The following is an 8,693-nucleotide window of genomic DNA, read 5'->3' as shown; positions in this document are numbered from 1 at the left end:
CTACCGACACTCTAGGGAGGCTTGGAATGTGGGCCTGCCTCAAGCATGACCTTTCACCACGCCAACCCCTTGCCCAAGCTAAATGACCTATCCCGTTGTCCCTACCGCACGGGTGTGTTCCGGCCCAGCGGTTGCTTATCAACATGGCACACAAGTGCCCATCATCATCGGCATACATGAGACCCATCACATCGGTGCCCAGTCACCGCTTTTCGGTGCACAGTCGCCTCACTTCATGGCCTTCCCCCTTTAGCCCGTAAGAGGCACCTCCCATGGACCGACCAAAGACAGCTGAGTGCCCCGACCATGCGACTTGAGGTCATGATCAAGTACTACTAACCTTGGTGGAGCCATCTCATCAAGCAACTCCTAGCCTCCAAGCACACAAAGGCTTGTCCTGGCCTACCTTGGCCTGTACGCAGCACGAGTTTCTTCCGTTGTAGAACTACCCCCGTGACAGTTGGTATCAGAGTAAACTAGCCAATTGCTATCGCAGTTGGTATCACAACAGATTAGCCCTGAGCCAGTTGAAGCGGTCATCTCGACAAGCAGCACATAATGGGGTGCGCTCCCTTGGCACTTCCACCTGGGTTCAAGCAAGCAACATTCACATCAGGCTTGGCAAGAGGCCATTGTACGTGTCCCCATTCCAATGATCCCAAAACAACGCCCTTGCGGGGGTAGACACATTGGTTGCTAGGCTCATGCGGGGGCTGACGCATGAGCCTTTTATGGAAGGCATATTGTGGTGGTTTGAGTGGGGGAGTGCCATGCTTCCTCATGGACATCAGTTGCTGTTCATTTTAGTGAGGTGTGGGCAGTGCGCCTACATCTTGGTTTCATGATAGATGAGCCATTGTTTCGTAGTTTTGTTTGAGGCACTACTAAGACGGGGACAACATTTTGAAATTGGTTGGTGTCGACGATTGGTTAAGGAATATCACTAGGGTCTCAGTTCTGCATCACAGGTCCTCGGTTGAAGCCACAATATTGGAATGTTAGGAATGTGGGTACATTGGCTGTTGGAGCATGGCAGCCTTGCATCAGCAATGTATCAGGAGGACATGCTCAACATCAAAATAAGGTGGAACACTTGCAGCAGCAACAGATCATCACAAGGTGAGTGCATGTTCGGCAACGTCATGGGTAAAAGTTGCCACACTCGCGTTCATTGCGGTTAGATCACCTTGAGGCTATAGCACATTGGGGCCCCCTTGAAGCAAAGATGTACACCGAACCAGCGAGGTGAAGTGTAGTTTCAAGGGCCAACAAAGCATAAGCCATGGCTAGGTTTGAGTAACTTGCACACGGCGAGGTGAAGTCTGCAGGCCAGCATGGTGAATGGGTACACCCAGCACACATCGCCAATAGTAGGAGTAGACCAATCACATCGTGTTCGGTAGCACCATCAAAAAGCTACCAAGAAGATGGTCGAGCCTTAAGGTAAAGATGATACATGGGTCGGACCTCCGCGAAGCACACACATCCAATTTCTTCGAGGGATCTTCTTTCACACAATTCAACGGCATAGCCATCACGCGGTTTGAGTAACCTAAACACAGGGGGTGAAGTCCAAGCAGGCCAGCATGGTGAAATGGTTCCATCCCCATAAATGGACACTAGCATAGGCAAGACTCGGGTTGGTCAGGCGAGCCCAGGAACTGGCAGACAAGTGGATGGTGCAAGACACAGAAACCCATTCACAAGAAGAGCCATTATCGAGAACGACAATGGATTGAGTGGGGGAGCCCATTACGGTCTGACATAGGCTTAGCCTTGCCTACGCTTGGCAGGCTTATGTTAAGGGACATCACCATCATTTTCGCTTGTAAGATTTTTGGGAGAATTGATGTCATCTTCAGGCAGACCTCTAAAAGCTTAACGTACTCTTTGAGGAGGGGTGGTCAACCTCCTTGGGTGCCTAACCTTGGCACTCCTAGACCATCATCCCTTACGGGGTGGCCCTAGTTATGACTAGCATGGCTACTAGGGTTCCTCAAGGGCACACACAAGCTCATGGGGACAGTACATGGACTAGCACTGCGCTACCGACATTCAAGGGAGGCTTGGCATGCGGGCCTGGTTCAAGCATGACCCTTCACCACGCCAGCCCCTTGCCGAAGCTGAATGACCTATCTCGTTGCCCCAAGCACACGGGTGTGTTTCGACCCAGTGGTTGCCTATCAACATGGCACACAGGTGCCCATCATCATCAACATACAGGAGACCCATCACATCGGTGCCCAGTCACCTTTCTTCGGCGCATAGTCGCCTCACTTCATGGCCTTCCCCTTTTAGCACGAAAGAGGCGCCTCCCATGGACCGGCCAGAGCCAGCTAAGTGCCCCGACCATGCGACTTGAGGTCATGATTCAGTGCTACTAACCTTGGTGGAGCAATCTCATCAGGCAACTCCTAGCCTCCAAGCACACAAAGGGTAATTTCAAGGGTCACAAGAGCATCCATGGCTAGGTTTGAGTAACCCGCACACGGTGAGGTGAAGTCTGTAGGCCAGCATGGTGAAAGGGTACACCTAGCACACATTGCCAATAGCAGGAGTAGACCAATCACATCATGTTTGGTAGCACCATTGAAAAGCTACCAAGAAGATGGTCGAGCCTTGAGGTAAAGATGATACATGGGGCGGACCTCCGCGAAGCACACACATCCAATTTCTTCGAGGGCCCTTCTTTCACACAATTCAACGGCATAGCCATCATGTGGTTTGAGTAACCTAAACACAAGGGTTGAAGTCCAGGCAGGCCAGCATGGTGAAATGGTTCCGTCCCCATAAATGGACACTAGCATAGGCAAGACCCAGATTGGCCAGGCGAGCCCAGGAACTAGCAGACAAGTGGATGGCGGAGGACACAGACGTGTTAGACAATTTTGTATGCCCTTAGCTTCAATCAAAATGATGTACTTTATGAGTTTATTGTAAATGAATAAAAGTGCATATTTGATTCATGTTCCCTTAGTATGTTTCTGTGTGATACGCTTAAACAGGACACTTAATGAGACTTGTGTTAGTTTAGAATGTTCACAGCCAGTGGGTCATTCTGGGGAGACCTATCCTGACAAGGCTGACACTGTGGTGCCACCAAGTCGGTTGGGGTGGCTTGTCTCAGCTACTAAGGTGTGACCCTAGGCACACACAGTGTGGGATTATTGAATCTTTGAACTGGACCAGATTTCCAGTATTGCCCTGGACCTTGGAGATTGATGGGCAAAATTGGAAAGTTACACCCGACCCTTAGACTCGATTATGATACTGCACTAGGTGTCGGATTGGGCTGTCTTTGATGTACCAATCAGTGAGATCCTTAGCGGGGGTCAAAACCTGGGTATGTTGGGACAGTCTGAGAATTCATCTGAGTGGGTGCTCATAGTGACCGGATCAGCCCCTTTGTCGGACAAAGGTAATGATCGGGGATGCACTCTCACTGTTGGAAACCAAGACTGCCGGCAGCCGATTTCAACCGTTGAGATTTGTTTTGCAAAGTATATTTTATATGAGATATAAAAGTATATATAAGTGGAGAGTGCAACACTGTTCCTTGCAGCCGAGGGAGAGGTCCTCTCTTGTCGGGCAGTGTATCATGATGGGCTGACAGGTTAAGTGTAAGGCCATTGAGGATAATACCTGATGGGCTAATCTTTTACCTGCCCACAGTCCCTGGGTGTTATAAGGTGGCTTGGCCCAGGGACCACTTAGGGTAAGTGTTGGGCCCATAGAGCCCATCTGATGGGTTTTCACGGGGTGCACTATCCATAACAGTGTATTCGGCCAGGCCTTGTAACAAAGGCTGGGCTGAACCCATGTGGCTGATGTGTAGATCAATGTTTGGGTCCACCGCCATACAAGGAAGCCCAACTGGGCAGTAGTTTGGAAGGCTTGATGAATACATAACCCTAAATGGAACTTAAACCCATTTCAAGCTGAGCTAATTTGATTAGTCTTTAAGGGGCGAATTCTGAGATAAGATCAGCTGATAGGATTGGGCCGACACCCTATCCACTAAGAGAGTCCAAGATCTAAATGAGATTTAGATTTGGAAACTTCCTAATTAGATTAGGAGCTGGCTGATCTAATCTACATATAAGATAAGGATTATCCCTTATCTTAAAGGGACTTCTAATCCAGATATGATTTGGGTTAGCAACTCCTAATGGGATTAGGAGCTGATCCCTTTAAGTTTATAAAAGGAAGAGGGGGCGGCAGCCTTTAGACACAACATCCAACAAACTCAAGTCTTGTCTTCAGAGCTGAGATCACAGAAGAGAGAATTCTGCATCCTGCAAATACTTTCTTGCCGCCTCCTTCCTGCAGCCGCCGCCTATAGTAGTTCGATTTCCATTGTTTGGGAGAAATCTAGATCGGATCTTGATTCCAATCTTTTGGAGAAAAGATTGGTAGGAGTTGTATTCACAAGCCGTCCAGTTGATTTTTGGGAAGAATCAAGTTCTTAGGAAGGACACTGTTGATTCTTCTCCACCTTGCACTGCGCCATCTTCAGTGAGAGCAGATTTTGGTTTCTACCTTGGGTGTGAACACCTTCTGCATTGAGAGATACTATTTTTCTGTATCAGGTATTATCTCTCTCTCCTCCTTTTGGTTCAGATCTGGTTAAGTTTGTGGTTCAAGAATGATCATTGAAAATAAGATTTTTTAAATAGGGAATTTGATTCCCAGTTGAAGGGAAAGAAAATTTTTTTAAATTCGCCCCCTTTATTCCGCAATCTTGGGCATCCATATGATGGATTTCCTATCCCTTTAGTGGTATCAGAGCCATGGTTCAAATCTTGAACCATTCTGTTTTAGATCTGAACTTGCCCAAATAGGGAGAAGGTGTTCTACCCAATTTGCGCAGATATGGGTTTTGGGAAATTTGTTCCCAAAACAGATGGGCAAATAATCTAAAATTAATTTTAAATAAATCTGATTATTATTTAGAATAGTTCTTTATAAATTTCTTGATTTATGGGCTGTTCGTACAAGAGGAGATCGAAATCTTGGTTTGTGCTGGGAGAACTGCAAGATTTGCAGTCTATTGAATTTATTTATTGCATTTGGTCTGTAAATAATTTTTTCTTTTTTAGACTCAATGTGTAGGCATTCGATCTGATGTAATAATTAATAGAAATAGGACTTCTATTTTTTTTTAATTCTGGATCGAAGATGGTGGCACAGAGAAGGAGATTTCGCAGATGGGCGATTCGCTATTTGCGATTTGCAGTTTGAGAAACTGCAATCTGTGATCTAACCTTTGTTTTGTAGGATGGAGTGTGCGAATAGCCCTGGTTAACTAATTTTTTTATCAGTTATTTAATTTCATATTATTTTCTTGAATTAAGGATTTAATTAAAAATCAAACCCTAAACCCTTTCGAACCAAGATTGGTTCAAACTGTTTGGACCAATTATAGGGTTTAATCAAGACTGAAAGTCAACCCTAATTTTCCCACTAATGGGCCTAAGGATTGATATTTAATTAAATGGTTAATTCGGCCCAGCCTGTGAAGGCCCAGTTTTAAATAGTTAAAACTGCAAAAGCCCATTTTAAAGGATAAAGCTATATGGGCCGAACTGGGTAACCCTAATTCAGCCCGTATACCTAGATAATATTAATGGTTAATATTAGGAAATTTTAGCGGGCTTCCAATGGGCGTTACAGATAATTAATTGATTGGATCAATTTATCCCTGCATAAGATGTATGGATGTGTGATGTGCTACGTACATGGGCCATAAGTGCTTGGCCCATGCTTATTCGACAGTGGCTCTTGCGCACACCATGGCTGAATGCACATCATTGCCATGGTGTTCCGTTTGGTCATTGGATGACCTCCCTTAGTGGTGGGCCCCACACCTCATCAAGAGGTGACGTGCGGAACCCTAGCCGATTTAAGGCCCACCGAAATCTGGCTTTATGAAAGTCAGTGGAAGACACTTTGGTTTGACCTAAATCAAACTAGGGCGTAATTATTTGTTCCCTCCAGCTAATATGAGTGCATGTGATAGGGAGATTCATATAAGGAACTCTCTAAAGGTGTTCCATCATTAGCATGAGGATGGGTCCTTCAGTAATGAGGAGACGCACCAGAAAATGGGTTATCCATTTGCTGTTGGGCTTGTCTGAGTGTTTCATAAGATGATAGGGGCGTCATAGACCGATTGGATGGGGCTTCACCAGAAAATGGGAACTCTCTCACGGTACTTTGGCGTTCACGAATATGATGGGAAAGCACTCACTAGACAGAAAGGTTTACTTGAAAATGGCTCTGAACCTTGTCTGGCGGAGGCCAAAGGGAAAACTCATATGATGAGTGGATATGATCCTTCACAGAAAGGTGGTGGGGTTATGCAGCTGAAACAGTTGGCTCCATGCACCCTATGTGATTTTCCACATTTCCAGAGACAACCCGTAGTCTCCATCACTGAGAAAGGAGGGAAATCTCAGAGATGAATAAATGGAAATGGATCATAGATTAAAATCCATATCTATGAAATGAACATGAATCAAATTAGGTTGTGGACTGATGTTTGCTCTTTTATCAGAAAATGGCAAACGGATCTTTTGCAAAGCTTCTTGATGACAACAAGCTTAAGGTCCCAAACTACGCTGATTGGTACAGAAACCTTATGCTGGTCCTAGCTTCAGAAAAGCTGGACAAAGTGGCAAAGAATCCTGCCCCGGAGCGTCCAGGAGACAGGGCTTCTGAGGCCCGAAGGAGAGACTATAAGGAATGGGTGGAGAAAAACTCCCTAGCCCGGTGTTACATCATCGCCTCCTTGGACAACCCAATACAGAGGCAGTTTGATCAGATCGAACTTGCCAAGGACATATTGGACAGCCTGAGGATGATGTATGAAGAGCAGAATCATTCTACTCGGCAAAAGGTCTTGAAGCCGTTCATGACCACTCAAATGTCCAAGGGCCAACAAGTTCACGACCATTGTCTTCGGATAATGGGTTACATCAACGAACTGGAGGCTCTTGGATCCGGGCTGGACCTTGCAACCCCAATAGAGGCTATCCTTAATTCTTTGCCTCCTTCCTTTAATCCGTTCATCCTGAACTATAACATGAACAAGCTGAATGTCAGCTTACAAGAGCTCAACAATATGTTGCAAAGAGCTGAAGAACTGATTAAAAAGGATGAGCCTGTAGCTATGCTTGTTGAATTTAGCAAAACGGGCAAGAAAAAGAGGAAGGCAAAGAAGCCTCAAAAGAAAGCCACAAAGGGAAAAAGGCAAAAGAAAGACAAAGCATCGGATGCCTATCACTTCTGCAAGAAGACCGACCACTGGAAACGGAATTGTCCTGCCTACCTGGAATCCAAGAAAGGTAATTTCGAGACTTTTGTTATAAAAACCAACTTATTGGTAGCTTCTGCGTCCTGGTGTATTGACTCCGGGGCTTCAACTCATGCATGTAACTCACTGTAGGGGTTCAAAGTAAGCAAAAGGCTGAGTGAAGGAGAAGTCACTCTCTACTTGGGTACTACTGCAACTGTTGCAACTGCGACAATAGGAACCGTGGAGTTATTTTTTAGAGAAGGAAAAGTTGTACTAAAAGATTGTCTTTATGTACAAAACTTAAGAAGAAATTTGATTTTTGTTTCAAAACTATGTGCAGATGGTTATTCTGCCTTCTTTAGTAATACGATTACTATTAAAAGAAATAACAGATTAATCGCATACGGGGAACTGGAGAATAGTCTCTATATTCTACATCATTCTCTAGAAACTAACATAACCGAAAGTACGTCAGCTGAAATCCCCAAGAAGAGAGCCCGTGATGCAGTTAATCCCACGTGTCTGTGGCATTACCGACTTGGCCACATCGGTGTTGACCGAATCACAAGGTTGGTAAAGGATGGTCCTTTGGATTTTCTAACTGTAGAAGATCTTCCCACCTGTGAGCCTTGCCTGCAAGGCAAGATGACGAAACAACCATTTAACGGTAAGACAGAATGATGTACAGGCACACTTGACCTAATACATACTGATGTATGTGGTCCCCTGAGTGTTAGGACACGGAATCAACACGTGTATTTCATCACCTTCACAGATGATTTCTCACGATATGGTTACATGTACCCAATGAGACACAAGTCTGAATCTTTTGAAAAGTTACAAGAGTTTAGACAAGAGGTCGAGAAACAGTTGGGGAGAGAAATTAAAGCCCTTCGATCTGATCGAGGTGGCGAGTATCTCTCTGACGAGTTCAGGGACTACTTAAAGGATAATGAGATTGTATCACAATTAGCTCCTCCTGCTACACCACAACTTAACGGTGTTTCAGAGAGGAGGAATAGGACCTTATTGGATATGGTCCGGTCACTTCTCATACCCTCAGAGTTACCCACATTCTTTTGGGGTTATGCATTATAGACTGCGATTTACGTGCTGAATCGGGTTCCAACAAAATCGGTTCTGAACACTCCATATGAACTTTGGACCGGAAAGAAACCAAGTGTCAGACACTTGAAGATTTGGGGTTGTACAGCACACGTTAAAAGAACGAGTGCATACAAGTTAGAATCCAAGACCAGCCGTTGCCTATTTGTAGGCTACCCAAAAGGCTCTGTAGGTTACATTTTTTATGACCCAAGTGAGCAGAAAGTGTTCTGTAGTCGAAACGCCCATTTCTTGGAGACTGATTATATCCTGGACACCCATTGTCAGGAAA

Source organism: Nelumbo lutea, chromosome 1 (genome assembly GCF_056320005.1).
Source record: "Nelumbo lutea isolate HS-2025 chromosome 1, American lotus-T2T, whole genome shotgun sequence".
Lineage (NCBI taxonomy): Eukaryota > Viridiplantae > Streptophyta > Magnoliopsida > Proteales > Nelumbonaceae > Nelumbo > Nelumbo lutea.
The sequence above is the reverse complement of the archived record's forward strand: the minus strand, read 5'-3'. Positions refer to the sequence as shown.